The sequence below is a fragment of the Trichechus manatus genome, unplaced genomic scaffold (assembly GCF_000243295.1).
Source record: "Trichechus manatus latirostris isolate Lorelei unplaced genomic scaffold, TriManLat1.0 scaffold00021, whole genome shotgun sequence".
In the NCBI taxonomy this organism is placed as follows: domain Eukaryota; kingdom Metazoa; phylum Chordata; class Mammalia; order Sirenia; family Trichechidae; genus Trichechus; species Trichechus manatus.
The window spans coordinates 23008827-23029605 of NW_004443957.1; the positions used below are offsets into that span (position 1 = coordinate 23008827).

General features: G+C 40.2%; 1 long non-coding RNA gene across 1 annotated transcript in view; it reads left to right on the plus strand.

Annotated features, from left to right (window-relative positions):
* Window positions 1-9394, plus strand: part of LOC111819920 (uncharacterized) — a 17512-nt gene extending 8118 nt beyond the window's left edge. The window contains exon 3 of the long non-coding RNA XR_002823491.1: window positions 8958-9394. This is a non-coding gene — a long non-coding RNA (uncharacterized LOC111819920). The remainder of the gene's footprint in view (window positions 1-8957) is intronic.
* The last annotated feature ends 11385 nt before the right edge of the window (window positions 9395-20779 follow it).

Consider the following 20779-nt stretch of genomic DNA (forward strand, 5'->3'; position numbering starts at 1 on the left):
TGGTATAAATCCCACTTGATCATGGTGAATTATTTTTTTGATATGTTGCTGAATTCTATTGGCTAGAATTTTGTTGAGGATTTTTGCATCAATGTTCATGATGGATATTGGTCTCTAATTTTCTTTTTTTATGGTGTCTTTACCTGGTTTGGGTATCAGGGTTATGCTGGCTTTATAGAATGAGTTTGGCAGTATTCCATTCTTTTCTATGCTCTGAAGTACCTTTAGTAGTAGTGGTGTTAACTCTTCTCTGAAAGTTTGGTAGAATTCTCCAGTGAAGCCATCTAGGCCAGGGCTTTTTTTGTTGGGAGTTTTTTTAATTACCTTTTCAAGCTCTTCTTTTGTTATGGATTTATTTAGTTGTTCTACCTCTGTTTGTGTTAGTTTAGGTAGGTAGTAAGTTTCTAGAAAATTTGTCCATTTCCTCTAGGTTTTCAAATTTGTTAGAGTACAATTTTTCATAGTATTCTGAAGAATAACTGCTGTTTAAAAGTGTGTTTCTGGTGTTAGTGATATCAGACCAGCTTGGACCAGATCTTCTTTGTTCTGGGAAGAACCATTTATTTGGCTCTTTTCAGAAATATGAATGTGCAGTAATAGGCATGCTTCATTCTGAGGAAAGGTGTGACAGGACTTTGTTTGGCCAGACAATGGCAGCCCCTCTCTATGCTCCTTGGTATCTAGAGGTTGCCGGTTGGTGTATGTGGTATAGGGTAAGTGAAAGCCTATTTCCACAAGGTACCAAGAAGCTTTCTAGTAATACAAGGGATTGACCTCATCTCTTCTCTCTTGAGGTTTAATGTTGTTAGCATATCTCTGATGGACCGAGGAGTTTCCAGCTGGAGCCATCTGCTAGGAAAGGAGACTAGATTTCTCCCACCCAGGAAGAAGCTCTCCTTGAGAAATGTGAGGAAGAAGCTCTCCATGAGAAATGTGAGGGTCTGGGCTTGTGACACATGTGACAAATAAAAGCCTGAATGAGGATAAGGAAGGCTGGCTCAGGGTTATTCATCTCACCCTCCCAATAACTAGACAAGGTAAGGCCTAGTATTATCCCCACTTTCCCAGTTACAAAACTTACCCTTAGAGAGGTTAAGAAACTCGTCCAAAGTAAGAAGGCTAGGAGATGGCAGAGCTGGAACTTGAAACTTGTGTGTCTCCAGGATCCTTGCATCTCACCACCACACTCTACATCCTATCCATGGTCTTTACGTGGCTTTTCTCCTCCTCAGTAGTCAGCTGACATAATAGAGAAACACAAGTTGGGGCTCAGGATTGGACACATACCTCTGTGAAAAAGGTATTGGCAATTAGGAAGAGAACTTTAAAAGGGCTTTGAGGTTGCCCCACCTCCTCCAGGAGGGTGATGATTATATGATGCAATCCACATTCTTACCTGACTCCTGGAAATACGAAATAAGAATTTTCAAAATAATTGTGTAAGATTGAAGATCATCCTGAGCTATGCATAGATGCATTTTCTATGTGAACATGGTCTTCCTGGGCCTTGATAATCTCACCTGTGAAATAAAAGGGTTGTATTAAGTCATTGTTAAATTCTTTTCATGCTCTAAGTCAAGGAATTTATAAGCTTTTTCTGGTATTTAACCTTTGACCTTAGCTTCTTTAGCACTATGATCAAAACCAATTGACTGAGCTTAAATTTTATGTGACAGGTAAGAGAGCCAGGACAAAAGGTTTAAGGAAGGTTATGAAGAAAGGGTACAACAGCAATTTTTTTTTTTTTTTTGCTATATATTAAATGAAGTTGAAAGGAAAGAATTCTAGATCTCAGAAGCCAGTGGGTAAAGCGAAAAAGGCTGAAGTTCAGAAAAGACTTGCCGAGGGATTACGCAGAGAAATGGGTAAGACTTGGTTATACCCTAGATGTGAGCAGGCTGTAATTAGAAGAGCCAGTGTGAAAGGACAGGATCAGACATCATAGAGTTACCTTTCATGGGATGGCTGTGTGGCTCCTCGCCTCATGGCTGAAGCCACCCTCTCTCTAGAGCTGGTGAAGCTGCTCTAGCCATCGCTGATGGTTCTAGTCCCACCGTACAAAGCTCTCTTAGTCTTAGTTCAGCTGGACCAGAGAATTTATCCTAATAAAGTAAAAGTTAAAAAGTCACCAAAACATAGATGTAAGCAAACTTTACCGAGTGTAAGTTTCTGATTTTTATACAAAAGAGAAACCTCTTTCTTGTCCTCTTCCTTCCGTCTGCTTTCTTCTCATCTTCCTTCTTTGTTTCGCTCAGTTGCCCTTTTTTTTCCTACCCTTCTCCCCAGTTCCTTTCCCTCACCTGTTTATTCTTTCCTCCCACTATCGTAATATGTACTGAGCACCGTGTTTTAAAGTCTGTGTTGGGCACGGTGGCCAACACAAGATGACTCAGACATAGTCCCAGCTTCTCAAGTTGCTCTCAAGCCAGCAGGGGAGACAAACACAGATGAAGCAGAGTGGTAAACCAGATTTACAAGAAAATCCACTTCAGATTCCTTTTTCCTTGCCTCTATCCTCTCTGTCATAACGACACTATAGTGTCCCTATGAGTTGGAATCAACTCCACAGCAATGGGTTTTTTTATCCTCTCTGTAAATCTTTACAGACCCAGACTGCCACATCTTTCTGCCTCAGAGCAGCTGGTGTGTTCAAACCGCTAACCTTTCAGTTAGCAGCCGAGCGCTTAACCTCTCTGCCCTATAGGGTCACTATGAGTCGGAATTTACTCAACAGCAATGGGTTTATCCTCTCTGTAAGGAACCCTGGTGGCACAGTGTTTCAAGTGCTTGGCTGCTGATCAAAAGGTCAGCAGTTTGAACCTACCAGCAGCTCTACGGGAGGAAGATATGCTTCTGTAAAGATTACAGCCTTGGAAACCCTATGGGGCAGTTCTACTCTGTCCTGTAAGGTCGCTATGGGTCAGAATCGATTTGACGGCAATGGGTTACTGGGACCCTTCCCGTGAGGCATTGGTGGTTCAGTGGTAGAATTCTTACCTCCATGTTGTAGAACAGGTTTTGGTTCTCAGCCAATGACCTCGTGTGCAGCTACCACTTGTCTGTCAGTGGAGGCTTGCGTGTTGTTACGATGCTGAACAGGTTTCAGCAGAGAGTCCAGCCTAAGATGGACTAGGAAGAAAGGCCTGGTGATCTACTTCCAGCGAAAACCCTGTGGATCCCAAAGGTCTGATCCTCAACCAATCACGTGTATAGCATAGGACTGTGTAGCCTTTTGTTCCATTGTGCATGGGGTGCTGACTTGGAGGCAGCTAACAGCAACCATTTCTGTGCAACACCACTCCAGTTTATGCTCTTTCTTCCTCTTACTTTCTAACATCTGCTCTAAGGATTAGATGCCTAAATGGCTAATAATTTGCTCTAGACTGGGGGAAAAAGTCACTTAAGGTTGACTCTGTCATTTCAAGCAAATTCCAGACATGCGGTCACTCACCAGCTGGGGGTTCCTTCTCTTTTTTGTAAGACGGTTTCACAGAGGGTTTAAAAAATGAGGTTTAGCATTTACTCATTTTATCGAATAGTGATAGTATTTCCAGGACTTCACTACGTGCCTACCATGTGCTAGGTATTTTTGCTCTAATCCACCTATTCTCATTCCCCTCACCATCAATTCATAGATGAAAAAACTCAGAGAGGTTAAGTTGCTTGTCCAAGGTAAAAAGGCTAGAGGTGGGGTTTGAACATAGATCTATCAAACTCCAAAACCCAAACTCTTTTCATTACTTCTGTGCATTACCGATAAAAGGCGGATACAATCTTTTTACTCCTCTCCAGAGGAATTTTTTTCCCAGACTTTTTTTTTTTTAACTTGTAAGATAAAGCATATGTTTAAAGTTAGACTACCAGCTTTGAGGTATAACTGGACTATTTATAGGTTAAAAAAATGAATATCTAATCTGTTTTTGTCATTACTGCAAAATCTACTATCATATTCAATTAAAAAAAATAATAAATAGAAAAATTCCCTGAGTGACATACTTTTTAAAGGTGACATACTTTTTAAGACTTTTTCCTCATAACAGTTGATTACTGCTTATTTATAAAATGTGTGTAGTCTTATGTGCATTAGTGTTCTTTGTGTAAAACGTGTGGTCTTATAGGCATTAACAAGAGCAAAGGGCAGTTATAAATGCCCTTACTGATTGGTATTACATACAAATTTAATGTATATTCACTGGAATTGTAGAGACTTTCATAAAAAAAATTATAAAGCTTAAAATAGCATTATGTAATTTTATAGCCAATTTAATTCGAAAGACTATAAGAGAAACCCAGCGGAGTGTTAATTTGTTGTATCTCAGCATTGATTGCTGTATCGTACTGCATTAATACTAATTTGCCATGAAGATATTATGTCAACATGCTTCTATTATTATAACATAATAATAGGGGAAAAATTCAGCATTGAATTGAGATAAATTTTAATAGATTATGAGATTAACTTGTGCTCATTGTGCCATAATGGCATTTGTGTTGAATTGCTGAACCGATGCAGGTCATGTCCACATTGCACTAGTATCTCATGTGAAGTCTACATGGTGCACAGACATAGGTGGCAGTGTTTAAACAGTATTTAAACAGGCTTTAACTGCCCTGGGTGTTATCTCTTTCATCTGTAGGTAAAAATTATATTGCATCAAAATAATGCTTGGCATATAGCTAATATTCAGTGTGGACTTACTATTACAATTTATGGACCCTATTTTAAGAGCGGGTTGTTGTTGTCGTTAGGTGCTGTTGTGTCGTTTCAGAACAAAACACCGCCTAGTCCTGCGCCATCCTCATAATCATTGTTATGCTTGAGCCCATTGCTGCAGCCACTGTGTCAATCCATCTCACTGAGGGTCTTCCTCTTTTTCACTGACCCTCTACTTTACCAAGCATGATGTCCTTCTCCAGGGACTGATCCCTCCTGATAACATGTCCAAAGTATGGAGACGTAGTCTCGCCATACTTGCTTCTAAGGAGCATTCTGGTTGTACTTCTTTCAACACAGATTTGCTTGTTCTATTGGCAGTCCATAGTATATTCAATATTCTTTGCCAACACCACAATTCAAAGGCGTCAATTCTTCCTCGGTCTTCCTTATTTGTTGTCCAGCTTTTGCATGCATATGAGGCAATTGAAAACTCTATGGCTTAGGTCAGGCGCACCTTAGTCCTCAAGGTGACATCTTTGCTTTTCAACAGTTTAAAGAGGTCTTTTGCAGCAGATTTGCCCAATGCAATGTGTCTTTTGATTTCTTGACTGCTGCTTCCGTGGGTGTTGATTGTGGATCCAAGTAAAATTAAATCCTTGACAACTTTAATCTTTTCTCCATTTATCATGATGTTGCTTACTGGTCCAGTTGTGAGGATTTGTGTTTTCTTTATGTTGAGGTGTAATCATTACTGAAGGCTGTGATCTTTGATCTTCATCAGAAAGTCCTTCAAGTCCTCTTCACTTTCAGGCAGCAAGGCTGTGTTATCCGCATAGCACAGGTTGTTAATGCATCTTCCTCCAATCTTGATGCCCTGTTCTTCTTCACAGAGTCCAGTTTCTTGGATTATTTACTCAGCATACAGATTGAATAGGTATGGTGAAACGATAAAACCTTGACACACACCTTTCCTGATTTTAAACCATGCAGTATCCCCTTGTTCTGTTCAAACAACTGCCTCTTGATCTGTGTACAGGTTCTTCATGAACACAATTAGGTGTTCTGGAATTCCCATTCTTCGCAATGTTATCCATAATTTGTTATGATCCACACAGTCGAATGCCTTTGCATAGTCAATAAAACACAGATAAACATCTTTCTGGTATTCTCCACTTTCAGCCAGGATCCATCTGACATCAGCAATGTTATCCCTAGTTCCACGTCCTCTTCTGAATCCAGCTTGAATTTCTGGCAGTTCCCTGTTGACATACTGCTGCAGCTGCTTTTGAATGATCTTCAGCAAAATTTTACTTGCGTGTGATATTGATACTGTCGATAATTTCTGCATTTAGTTGGCTCGCCTTTCTTGTGAATAGGCATAAATATAGATCTATTCCAGTCAGTTGGCCAGGTAGCTGTCTTCCAAATTTTTTGGCATAGATGAGTGAGCACTTCCAGTGCTGCATCAGTTTGTTGATACATCTCATTTGGTGTTCCATCAATTCCTGAAGCCTTGTTTTTTGTCAATGCCTGCAGTACAGCTTGGACTTCTTCCTTCAGTACCATTGGTTCCTGATCATATGCTGTCTCCTGAAATGGTTGAACGTCAACCAGTTCTTTTTGGTATGACTGTGTATTCCTTCTATCTTCTTTTGATGCTTCCTGCATTGTTTAATATTTTCCCCATAGAATCCTTCACTATTGCAATTCAAGGCTTGAATTTTTTCTTCAGTTCTTTCAGCTTGAGAAATGCTGAGCATGTTCTTCCCTTTTGATTTCCATTTCCAGGTCTTTGCACATGTCATCATAATATTTTACTTTGTCTTCTCGAGCCGCTCTTTGAAATCTTCTGTTCAGTTCTTTTACTTCATGATTTCTTCCTTTTGCTTTAGCTACTCGACGTTCAAGAGCAAGTTTCAGAGTCTCTTGTGACATCCATTTTGGTTTTTTTTTTCCTTTCCTATTTTTAATGGCCTCTTGCTTTCTTCATGTATGATGTCCTTGATGTCATTCCACAACTGGCCTGGTCTTCAGTCATTAGTGTTCAGTGCATCAAATCTATTCTTGAAATGGTCTCTAAATTCAGGTGGGATATACTCAAGGTCATACTTTGAGTTTCGTGGACTTGTTCTAATTTTCTTCAGTTTCAGCTTGAACTTGCATACGAGCAATTGATTGTCTGTTCTGCAGTTGGCCCTTGGCCTTGTTCTGACTGATGATAGTGAGCTTTTTCATCATCTCTTTCCACAGATGTAGTTGATTTGATTTCTCTGTATTCCGTCTGGCAAAGTCCATATGTATAGTCTCTGTTTATGTTGGTGAAGAAAAGTATTTGCAATGAAGAAGTTGTTGGTCTTGCAAAATCCTGTCGTGATCTCCGGCATCATTTCTGTCAGATTTTCCAACTACAGATCCTTCTTCTTCGTTTCCAACTTAGTGATTAGTCATGTCTGTAGCAACTGTGACTGAAGCTAAACTCACCACTGGTGAAGATATTAAACCTGCTTAAATGTATCAATCCTGCCCCTTACCTTATAAAGTTTACAATCCATGGTAGAGATGGGAGATTTGGAAAGGACTTTGACAATATTTGAGGAGTGGGATCAATACTGTTTCCAGGAAGTGCTCAGGGAGAAAAAGAATTTTTTAACCAAATAAGCTTTAAAAATACTACATAATATACCCTCTTCTTTGAGATTAAGGAGCCCTGGTGGTGGTTAAGCATTCGGCTGCTAACCGATAGGTCAATGGTTCAAACCCACCAGCTACTCTACAGGAGAAAAGACCTGACAATCTGCTTCCATAGAGATTACAGCCTTGGAAACCCTATGGAGCTGTTTTGCTATGTCCTATAAGGTTGCTATGAGTCAGAACTGACTTGACGGCAATAGGTTACAGGTCTTGGAGATTCAAAATACTCATTGGTACAGCAAAGGTTTAGAGATGTTGTGTTAAAAAAAAAAAAAAAAAAAGACCTGTTTTAACTTAGTTTTATCCAACTTTCCTCAAACTTATTTAGCAATGGAACTCTTTTGAAATATAACACCACTAAATGACCTACGCAATTAGCCTCCTATGAAATACACCTAGAGAAATGCTCACTTAGAGAAATACTAACACTCAGCTTCTCCCGCCCCCCTTTAAATTCATAGGTTTAAAACATATCATACTGACAAATAGCATACCAATTTTACCTTTCCATACATAATTAAGTGTAACAAAAGCTTCTCAACCATGTGGTAGGGAGTGAATTCACAAAACCCAGGAAAGGAAAAGATCAGAAAAGCAATGTTTATGCCAGATATGTCTCTAGGTAACTGATTTTTAACATCTTAAAACTCAGTAACTCTGTTATATTCCTATTCCAATTTCTTATGAATTATGAAGAATAAGTATGGTGAAAGATGCAACCCTGACACATATCTTCATTGATTTTAAGCCATGAAGTATCCTCTTGCTCTGTTGGAACAACTGCCTCTTGGTCTACAATGTACAGGTTCCACATGAGCACAATTAGGTGTTCTGGAATTTCCATTCTTCAGAATATTTTAAAAGTCTAGGTCCTAAAAAGGAGCCCTGGTTAATCGCGCAGCTTCTAACCGAAAGGTTGGCTGTTTGAACCCACCCAGCTGCTCTGAGGAAGAAAGACTTGGTGATCTGTTCCCATAGAGATTCCAGCCTAGAAAACCTTCTGGGGCAGGTCTACTCTGTCACATGGGGTCACTATGAGTTGAAAATTGGCTTGATAGCACTCAGCAACAACAACAGGTCCTAAAACTCTCCCTTCAATCCCAAAGCATCATTCTGATATACTAATTTATGACAGGGCATAAGAATTGCTACAAAAAAACAGAGGTAACATAAAAGCAAAAACAAATCTCAGGAAGAATTTACACTAATCTGATACCCCATTAATTTTCAGGAGTCCCAAAACCTGGTCGTTGTTGTTATTGCTGTCAAGTCAATTCCAATGCATGGCAACCCCATGTGTGCAGAGTATAATTGTGCTCCATAGGATTTTCAAGGCTGTGACCTTTAGGAGGCAGATGCCAGGCCTTTCTTCTGAGGAGCCTGTGAGTATATTTGAATTGTCAGCCTTTCGGCTAGCAGTTGAACATTTAACCATTTGTGCCATCCAGGGACTCCCTAAACTGGAGGTTCAGCCTTTTGGCCTTCTTCTCTAGTCCTGAGATAGGACACAAAGACAGAATGAATAAGAAATGCTGAATTAACTTTGGTGTTAAAATTGTTTCTTTCATGGCTAACCTAACTTATATTGTGACTGCTTCTGAATTCATAGGTGGTCTTGAATCTGGGAGACCTTCCCCGATGGGGAGCTCATATCTTGCACAGCAAGCTCCTTTTCTTCATCCAAGCACCCTGAGGACACCTCCTACCCCCTAAAAAGGTTTGGAAATATATAAGGAGGTTTTTAGTTATCACAGTTGACTGGGAATTGTACTTGGCTTTTAGTGGTCATGTGAAAAATGCTTTATACCACAAACAACTGTCCTGCCTCTAATGCCAATTGTGCTTCCATTAGGAAACATTCTTTCCTCCCCTCTTCTCCTGTCCTGCCTCTAGCTTAGGTTGTAAACTCTGGGAGAGAAGGGACAAGGTGGACCCTGTTCACCTTAGTGCCTAGAAGAGCACCTTACATGTAGTGAGTGCTCAGTAGATACTATGTGAATGAAATGCCACTTATATTGACAGTGATTGATTGGTGGACAATATAATAGACATAATGAAAAGCTGCTGACCAAAGTTCAGTTTCCTTAGACCTTAAATTGACTTGTCTGGTGTTGGGATGCTGGATACATCTGCTTTTCAAGAAGGCTCTCTGCTGGATCCTCGTGCATATCAGCTTTAGGTCTTTGCTTTTGGAGAGGGGGAGTTGTCCCATGTGCCAGTTTACTCCGACTCTGGAATGGGAATATAATTCAGAGGCGAGCACTGACTGATGGACTTGATTTTATTTTGCATATCTCCATTTAGGGGGAAGTTAAAATGTAATATATAATTTTTTTGTAACTGTATAAAACCAAATTTATATTATTTTGAAAATATGGTTCCCTAGATTTCCTGGAAAAGTTTAGAAATCTTGTAATTAAGCTTTTGAGTCATGGAGCCTGTTTTCAGCCTGTAAAGTGTGTTATTCAAGGATAAAAGGGAAAAACAGGTTGTGAGGCACTGGATGGATGTAATTCTTCCTTTCAGTCAGATTTTCCTAAAGCAAGTTAGCTGTATGTGGCTTGTTTCTTACTAATGCAAGAAAACTTATCAATGATCAGAAACAGTGTTACAATGTAATTCATATTTTACAGAAACTACATTAAAAGGCTTTCTCTGCCATATTTCAAAGAAAATTTCTCATCTTTGCTTCTTTGTCCTTTCTTTCATGTCATTTTTACCCTAGGGAATTGAGTAGTTAGTCTCCAAAGCACATTCTGCTTCTTTCTTCTGAATGTTAATTGTCACATTGTATGAAAATTGCTGTCTTGTTTAGCATTTAAAACGTCTATTCTCTGGGGATGTCTTTGTTCTGCATTTCTAATTGTTTATATCACCAAGGAACAACTTAGAAAAGAAAAAAAACTGTATTGATTTTATCACAAAACCAATATTTACAAATTATTTTTCTGATGGCATCTAGTGTTCATTTTCACCCCCTCACCTCCATCTGTATTTATAGTATGTTCACAGACTGAGTATTTAAAATTCCGTCATGATTCCACAACAGAATTTTCCCCTCCAGACATCTAGTTAGTGTCTCGTGTCACAGCAGCATATTCCTTTGTGGCATAAAATTGTACACTTTTTTTTGTTCTGGAAGTTCTCTTCCACCACGGAGCAGCGACTGACTCTGTGAACCTATCTCCAAGCCTGGCTTCAGAGAAGCTGTTCCCATAACGGTCTCTGTTCAGTTTTAGCTTCTATTTTTTTTTTTAATGCAACACCAACGGTCTTGGGAAATAAAGAAAACGACTTGTCCTATATAGGCAGCCCTCTCCTGGGAGGAACCGCCATTATTTTGGGCTGGTGTTTGTCTGGCTAAGTTGCTTTTGCCAGTGGGACGCAGTGGTGAATCTTGTCAGAATCTGTTCTCTTAGGCATCTCTTCTACCTGAATATGCAGAATCATTTCCTTTTAGTAAATATTTGCATGTTCCCAAGGGAGCTCATTCAACTGTGTCTTATTTTTGAGTTGGGTCTAGTTGAGGAGTGTTGTGTGGGTGGATTGTACTGCCCTTGCCTTTCCTCTGAAACCAGCTTTCTGCAATAAAAATTAAATAGGGAGAAGGTTTGGAGATGATGAGGTGCATTCAGAGTGTCATTTCTGTTTTAACCAGAAAACAAGTTTTTAAGGCAGAACCTGTGATGGGAAAACAGAGGGTGATTCAGGAAGTGGCCACAAGAGAGAGTTGAATTAGAAGATTCTTGAACTGAGGTGGCAGATGGAATATCCCCGTGACTCTCAATAAAGTCTTTTTCTGATGTTAGAGGGAAAAAATGGCTCAAAATTAAGCATCTAGATTCCTGTCCCTTCATGTCGTGGAAACAAAAATTAACGAGAAACCAGTTCTCCCCTGCTCCCTAACTGAGGGGCTGTAGACAAGCCCCTGGGGCAGTGTGGAGTGACTGGCCTGTCCACTGTCCCTCCTCCCATCTAAATAGCTTTCTCAGATCCTTGCGCCTCCAACTATTCCCCAGCTCTCTGCTCATTGTTGCTTCAGGGCCAGGGTGCACCTTAGCCAGGGGTTGAGGGGTGACAATGGCAGGAGAAACATGAATCTCCGATCCTCATTGATTGGTCTGAGGCACATCTTCATTGGAAACAACAACAAAATGCTTCTTGGCTTAAATATATAAGCCTAGGATGCACAACTACCACTTGTCTGCTAGTGCAGGCCTGCGTGTTGCTATGATGCTGAACAGGTATCAGTGGTGCTTCCAGACTAAGACAGACTAGGAAGAAAGGCCTGGCAATCTACTTCTGAAAATCAGCCAGTGAAAACCCTGTGGATCACAATGGTCCGATCCACAACAGATCCTGGGGATGGTGCAGGACCAGGTAGCATTTCATTCTGTTGTGCATGGTGTCACCAAGAGCCAGGGGCAGACTTGATGGCAGCCAACAACAACAACAGGAGTGAAGGAAGCAAGTGGAGGAGCTGGGAATAAGTTGATACAACATAAGGGTATTAAAATAGACAAGGTCCTTCATCTGACCTCTGCTTAACAGTTCAGCTGGGCTTCTTGCTGCTCCAGCAACACTGAATACTTGTAGTTCCTATAATCTTCATGCTATCCTTCACCTTGGTGCCTTTGCTCATGCTGCTCAAGACATTTCCTCCAGGAAGCCTTCCCTGAATCCCCTCCATCCAGTGTCTCCAGATTTCCTTCTCTGTACTTCCACTAATATCCAGAGCATATCTCTGTAACTGTGCTACTACAGTGTCTTAATACCTTTCAATGCCTGCCCCTCACTCATACGTCTCTTTGAGGGCAAGAGCGGTGCCCAAATCATTTGTATTTCCAGGGTGTAGACTAGACTTTGCAGGCACTTAATGCTTGTTGAATGATTAAATAAGACAGGGCAAAAAAATATAAGCAGAATGACCAACAAATGAATTGTGTCTTTTGACTTCAGGATGCCGTCTAGCACAAGAGTTGGCAGCAAATACGTAACCCACCTGAGGGCAAGGAATTGAAAAGAAAATTGCCTCAGGTCTTACAATGCCTCTGTCTTGTAGACTTCAAGTCGGGTTGCAGATCATTCAACTGTTTTGGGTTTCTATGCAGAAAGTGCTATCGCATTCAGTTAATTGTTCTTGTTGTTTTATTTTTTCTGTGACTTTTGGAGGAAATTATTTGATGTTCAGAGCGCTCTAGCCGAGACCTTTGCTTTAGCAGATAGAAGACTGCTCACATAATTGTTTTATTCCTATGTTGTTTGAACTACCTTTTTCTCTTTATTTCCTATGTGAGGGAACTTTTCTTTAGTTCTTTTCTTACTACTTGTACAATCTAATGTCTGGGGCTCAAACTATATCCATGGATTCTAATGTTAAATTCATTTTCTCTCTCTCTCTTTTTTAATATATACTCCTTTTGATTTTAAAATGTGACTTAACTTTCTATCTACCCCTTCATGAGGCAAGGCTTCTTATCAGGCAAGAACAAAGCCACTCTTATGGTTTCAAATACTACACGCAATAATAATATTCATAATTAACATTTATTGAGCACTCACTTTAACAGGCACTGTGCTAAATATTGTACAGACCTTAGCTCATCTAACGTCTCCTAACAATGAGATGAATACAGAGTTAACCCTGAAACCTGCCAAAAGCAACAATCTGATGAATAAGTCAATTAGAGTTAAAAGGTTTTATTGGGTGGGAAGAAACTGTTCATGAACTGGGAGCACCCCTCTGAAGAGATAGCTTGTCACATTACAATTTGGATCAGGGGATTTCCCAAAAGGAAGATTTTTAAATGATTGCTTGTCATTCAGTTGGCAGAGGGTGGCTTGGATTGGTTTATTACGTTTGAGTGTCTGCTTTATATAGACCAGTTATTGTCTAATTACTTAAACTTTTCCCAGAACTGTCTTTATCATGAGATTTTAGTTGCTGTGAAGGGTTAAGGGTTACGTGTCTCAGTTATCTAGTGCTGTTGTAACAGAAACACCACAAGTGGTTTTAACAAACAGAAATTTATTTTTACATAGCTTAGGAGGCTAGAAGTCCAAAATCAGGGTGCTGGCTCTAGGGGAAGGTTTTCTTTCTCTGATGGCTCTGGAGAAAGGTCCTTGTCTCTTCAGCTTCTATTCTTTAGCTTCTTGGTGGTCTTCATATGGCATGGCATCTATCTTCTCCCATCTCTGCTTCTCTCGCTTGTTTGCTTAATCTGTTTATAACTTAAAAGACACTGACTCAAGACTAACCTTACACTAATCCTGCCTCATTCACGTAACAAAGACAACCCATTCCCAAATGGGATTGTAACTGCAGGCATACCAAAAAGCCCAATGCAGTTGAGTCAATTCCAACTCCTAATGACCTTATAGGACAGGGTAGAACTGTCCGGTAGGGTTTTCAAGGAGCAGCTGGTGGATTTGAACTGCTGACCTTTTGGTTAGCAGTGGAACTCTTAACCACTGCGCCACCAGCGCTCCGGTTACCAAAGGCATACAGGTTAGGATTTTACAACACATATTTTTGGGGGACATAATTCAATCCACCCCATTGTCTCATTAACATAACAAAGAAAACCTATTCCCAAATGTGATTTTAACTACAGGTATAGGGGTTAGAATTTACAATGCATATTTTAGGGGGACACAATTCAATCCATAACATTAAGATTAAACAGGGGAAGGGTAGACACTTTCTTTAACAAACTAAAACTTACTTTTCTATAGTTTCAGCTCAGCTGCCTACTGTTTCCATATGGACAGCCCTCTGGTGCCTCCACCTTCACACACCTAAGGAGCACAGTCTCTGGAGCAGGTTGGCTGAAGTTCAAACCTCATCTCTGCCAAAAACTAGCTGTGTGATCTTGGGGAAGTTTTTTAAATTTTTAGTGTCTCATTTTCTTCATTTATAAAATGAAGATTACAGTATATGGACTGTTGTGATATTTAAGAGTTAATACGTATAAGGTGGTGTGTATTAAGGTCCTGTGGCTGCCATAACAAATCTACCCACAAACTGCCGTAATTAAAACAATAGAAATTTATTCTCTCACGTTTCTGGAGGCCAGAAGCCCAAGATGAAGGAGTAGGGAAGCCTGTGTTCCACCCTAGAGACTCGAGGGGAGAGTCCTTTCTTGCATCTTCCAGCTTCCAGTGGCTCCAGGCATTCCTTGGTTTGTGTCTGCATCACTGCAATCTCTGCCTTTATTTTCACATGGCCTGCTCCCCTTCTCTATCTCTTCTGTGTGAAATCTCCTCTGCCTTTCTCTTATAAGGATACTTGACATTGGATTTAGGGCACACTTGGATAATCCAGAGTTATCGTATCTGGAGATCTTAATTACATCTGTGGAAACCCTTTTTCTAAATAAGGTCACATTCACAGGTTCCAGGCTTAGGATATTGTCTTAGGCTGGGTTCTCTAGAGGAGCAAAACCAGTGAAGCACGTATATACATATACATATATATATTTATGAATGTATATATATAAAGCCAAAAACCAACCTGTTGCTGTCGAGTCGATTCTGACTCACAGTGACCCTATAGGACAGAGTAGAACTGCCCCATATATATATGTATATATTTGTGTATATACACATATACACACCATATTTTAATGCAAATAACACACACCTACATTTGCTTGCCAGCTATGCCCTCTCTCTGTGAGGTATTTTAGTAAGCGAGCTATGCTAATTTTTTTACAGTAACATGTAAAAAAATATATATATATTAGTAATTATGGTATATATAAACGTAGTGTATACACACACACACACACACACACACACACACACATATATATATATACACATACACAGAGAGATTTATTTTGAGGAAATGGCTCATGCAGTTGTGGAGACTTGCAAGTCCCAAATCTGTGGATCAGGCATCAGGCCGGAGGCTTCTTCTGACTCACATGGTTGCAGGGGCCAAGGACCCAAATCAGCAGATCAGATGGCAAGCTGCTGGCTCACAGGCTCTGGGAACTGGCGAATCCCAAAATTTGTGTGTCAGGCACCAGGCTGCTGGCTCACATCCCAAGAACCTGAGTTCAGATGATGATGAGTCGGATGCAGGACTGAGAGAGAGAGAGTTTTGCCAGAACTTCCATCTTCATCTGGAAGCTCTGCTGAAACATATTCAGCATCATCAGGAATGGATTACCCAATAAGCGAGATACACATAAGCTTCCTTGTGCTTACTTACTAATTTGTAGTGCACGATTTCACCTGTTTTTCACCACATCAAAGATGATGAAAGCTGTGTGAAATCATGCACTATAGATTAATAAGTAAACACAATTAAGCCTGAGTAGTACCTTGCTCAGAGCCCTAGTGGTGCTGTGGTTAAGAGCTTGGCTGCCAACCAAAAGGCTGGCAGTTTGAATCTACCAGCCTCTCCTCTGTCCCATAATGTCACTATGAGTTGGAATTGATTTGACGGCATAAGGTTTTTTGGTTTTAGTATCTTGCTTACTGTAAGCTTACTGGTTAATGTGCCCCGAAGCATCATAGCAACATGCAAGTCTCCACTGACAGATGGGTGGTGGTTGTGCATGAGGTGCACTGGTCAGGAATCGAACCAGGGTCTACCACATGGAAGGCAAGAATTCTACCACTGAACTACTACTGCCCCCTATTTTTTCCTCTAATCGTTTGCATTTCCAGTTCATGCATTGCCCCTAGATATGTTTTTCTAACGTACATTGCCTGCTTAAAATTTCCAGTGGTCTCTTACACACAGTAACAGTAGGAATAGCCAAAACTAGCATTTGTATCACCCCCATTTCACCAATAGAAAACTGAGTTTGGGAAAGATTAAATGATACGTCCAAAACCACATAGATTTATAATCAGCAGAGACTGGACTCAGTCTCGTGTCTTCTGAATCCATGCTTTGAAGTCTATATAACGTGGTGAAGTCAACCCGTTCCACTGATATTCGTGACGTTTCATCCATCATTCCACCCACATCACAACTCACCATGCTCAGCAGTGATGCCATGCCTTTGCATTTCAATTGTTTCTTCTAGGAGGGTTCATCTCTGTGTGTTTACTGATCTCTTTTTCTAGTCCTTTTTTCCTCAGCAAAAAATGTTATTTTCTGTGAAGTCTGCCCTGGGTCCCGTGAATCGAGTCAGTTGCTCACTTCCCTCATGCTCCCATGACACTTTATACATATTTCCGATGCAGCACTAAGTGCATCATCTTGTCGTCTTCACATGTCTCTCTGGACCACACGTTTCATTCATTTGTATATCCTCAACGCTTTGCACATTGGAGACAATCAACAAATAATTATTGAAAAAGTGTTACAGAACTAGGAGAAATTGCTCTTTTAGCTTGTTAAATATCAGCTTATTATCTGCCATTCAAAGAAAATGTAATTACTAAGATGCAAGGCAGGGGTCTGAATGGAAATAATGGAAACCTTGAAAATTCAGCAAAACCTCCTTTGTTGTGTTCAGGTTAACTTCTCCGCACCCCTTGAATAAATGGTTCCTATCTCCAACTCTGTATATTTACTTAAGCTGCTCTGTTTTCACAAATGTCCTCCCCACTATGCTCCACTTTTTCCAGATTCTACCCATCATGGGTAATTTCAAGTACTATCTTCTCCATGAAGGTACCCTCTTTAACTCGCCCATACTGACCTCTAACTCTACTGACCTAAGCTTCACATTGACTGTTTACAGATTTTATTGATTATGCCTGTAGACCCCTCCTGGGAAAGAATAAAATTACACTTAACTGTTTATCTGGTCAAAAAGCAAGTCCACACACATTACTCTATTTTTTAACATGAGATGTTAAGGAAACTATGTCTTAGAGGAGTACAGTGTTTTACAAAATAAAATTTCTGGTAAGAGGCACATATTAGAGTCCAGTAGTTGTTCTGCAGTATTCCTACTCCCATGGTAATATAACTTTTAAGTGAACATACCACTGCTCAGAATTAAGACTATGTATTTCAGGCTCCCTTGCAGCTAGGCATGGCCTTATGACTAAATTCCGGACTATGAGATGCATGTGGAATTGTAGTGTAGTAGCTTTGGGGAGTCTTTATTCACTTTCTTCATCTTTTCTTCCTGGAATATGAATGCCACCATCTTGGAAACTGAGGAAAGTAATTGATAGAAGAATCTTGGGTCTTGAGTTGCCAGATTTAGCAAATAAGACTACAGGGCACCCAGTTAAATTTGAATTTCAGAAAACAACAAATAATATTTTAGTATAAGTATGCCCCATGCAATATTTGGAACATACTTTTAGTATAGTGCTAGCTACTGTAACAAACCATAGTTGTTTAACACAGTAAAAATTTATGTCTTGCTATTCCAAATCTATTAAGGATGTTCCTGATTTGCAGGTGGCCTTCCACAGGGTCATTTGGGAACCCAGGCTCCTTCCATCTTGTGGCTCTGCCCTCCTCTAGAGCCTCAGAGTCCTTTTCAGTCAGATGCCAGTTGAGGAAAGAGTGGAGAATTGTCTGTGGGACGCTTGCAGGTGCCAGGTCTGGACGGAGTGCACATTTGTTCCACTTACATTTCATTGGCTGGATACCAGAAAGATGGCTACAAAGAAGACTGGCAAATGTGTTTGAACTGTGGACCTAGGAAGAAAGGGGGCCAAGTTTTGTTAAGCATATACCTAGCTTGTTGTCTCTTCCACAATCACTAAAAAATAATAACATGGATCTTTGATCTCTTTAGAGGCCATCAGCTTATTAATATGTTGCCAGTGTTAATTTACTTTAGTGCAGACTTTGGAATTAAACCTCTTTCATTTGCTCTATTTAGTTAAATAATATTTTAAGGTTGCAAATAAGGCTGTTACTAAGAAAAAAAATCTGTTACCATTTACAGTTACTTATCTGTGGGAATCTCTGTTATCACCTGCAAAACTAGTTGCCAACAAAATACCAAAATCAGCTAGATACTAAAACTGATTAAAGTCTGCAAGTCATCTATAAATCCTGATTTCATCCATCCAAAAAATGACCTTGTTCTTAGTGACTGACTTTACAGTGAGTATTTAACTGAAACGTGAATTTATAAAATAAATTTATATGAATAAAATATTTCTTTCATCTTTTCTAGATATACTGAGGTTGTATATAAGATTTATCTAAAAAATCGTTCTATTGCTTAACAAATTAAAAACAGTGCTATCTAAAGTCTCTTCCAGCTCTGACATTTCTAATGCTTTCTATTTTCAAACGCCATTGAAAGAAAGACTAACTCCTGATTGCATATAAACAGCGCAGTGCGAACTACTTAAGTTGTTATCCTTAGGAGAAAAGTTAAGTAGTGCTAGGGAAATTATTGCACAATATGCTTCCTCAATATGTCTTAAATCTATTTTAGAAATTCTTAGAGATTGAAATCTCCAGAGATGCCTACCAGTTGATAATCCATGCTAATAATTTCCACAGCTTATTTGATGTTTTGTAAGTGAAACATGCTTTTGCTTACTCATAACCAAGCTCATCTCTCCTGCATTGACAATGATATCAAGTTAGAAGTCTGTTTTAATTGAAGAGCAACAGGCTGCCAAGGCCCAGCATTGATCCGTTCCTGCTTTGGGTTTCTTCTTGATTAAGTTTGGACATCTGCTGTGGGACGAACAGACTCCCCGCTGCCCATTTAATGAAGTAGCCCCCAGCCTACTTTGCTCAGGGTCTGCCTTGGCCTGAAATATATAGAGGCATCTCAGCCGTAAATTAGATGTTGCTGGAACTGGAGGTGCTGTGGCTTTTGTATTCAGAGTTGGAGCTTGAGGTGAATGAAGGTCATAATTTGTTTCTATGACTGCTGGCAGTGGCTGCGGGGTTGCTGACAGAGCAGCTGGAGACCAGAGTTGATAGGAGAAATGAACTCAGGTGACCCGCCTGCCTCGGATGGACGAAGCCTGACCGAGCTGTGCCTCCACTGGGTCACCGTTGCCTGGGGCAGGTTCCTGAGTCCATCACTGCCCTCTACTGGATCTATGTTGGTGTGCTAGATGCTCCGTGAGGACTTCTGATGGACCGAGCATTGTTAGCCTTACAGAAGGGAGCCCTGAGGAGGTGGAAACCACACAAATTATTCCTAATGTGACCTGCATGCATTCACCACTGACTGGTTTGCTTGGTTTGACATCTGCTTGTACTGAAACCAGTCATACTTGTGAGACCTGCCAGATGTGGCTTCTACTTGGTTTTGTACATTTGAAGCATTTTGGGTTTGAAAGCAGACGCATTTAGATCAGAAACATGAGAAGACAAAATGGTTTCAGAATGCTGAAAAGGGCCTTGGCGACTCTGAAACAGTGTTTTCATTCAGGGCTGCTTGTGTATGTCAACGAAGACTCAGAGAAGTCCCTTAAAAATCACTATTATGTCTGTTACTATGAGTCTTTAATATTTAGAACAGTGTGGAGCTGGGTCAGTGAGACCTGGAGGCCTGGTTGTTTGGCCAAGTATGTCCTTCATAGCCTCGAATCACTCCTTGTGTTACTCTTTCCAGAATCTCTCATTTCCCCCTTCTGTTTATCTTCAATCTTTTTTTTTACTATGCCTCTATTTTAGTTTTCATTCAACCCACTGCAAACAATGACAAAAATGGAATCCCCTAGGAGAAAAAATGTAAAGCTATGAAATATGTTCTATGTGTTCATGATAGAAAATATAGAAAATTAAGTTAAGAATACAGAGGAAAATGGAATCACCGTGTTTTTCCTTCTAGATCCTTCTGCACCCTGCTGAGTGCCTGGGAGGCTGACCTGTATCTGAAGTCTCCCGGGCCCTCTAACTCCCCATTGACCTTGGCCAATGTGTTGCACCATCAGGAGAGTGAAGTTGGGCTATTATTTATTCTCCCAACTTCTTCGCTGTAGGGTTGCTGCCAGCTGTCTGTGTCCCTTGACTGAAGGTTACAGCTTCTGCCAAGTGGTCCTCTCCATATAGCTTTCTCTCTACAGGTTCCAGAGATCCTCCTTCCCCTTGTCCCTACTGGCATAGGTGTGTCTACCCTGGGAAACTGTACATCCCTGTACTCTGCCCACACTTAGTAAATAGTCCCATAAATAAACTTTTCTCAAATTTTCATCTGTTTTCTTTTTTTTAATTTTTTCTTATTGTACTTTAGATGAAGGTTTACAGAACAAATAGTTTCTCATTAAACAGTAAGTATGCATTGTTTTATGACATTGGTTAACAACCCCACGACATGTCAATACTCTCCTTTCTCGCCCTTGGAGAGCCTTTTTTTTTTTTGTGAAAATATACATAGCCAAAGTTATATCATTTCAAAAGTTTCTACATGTACAATTCAGTGACATCGATTACGTTCTTTGAGTTGTGCTGCTATTCTCACTATCCTTTTCCAAATTGTTCCATCACCATTATCTTCAGCTCGCTGCACCCTAGGCTTCCCATCA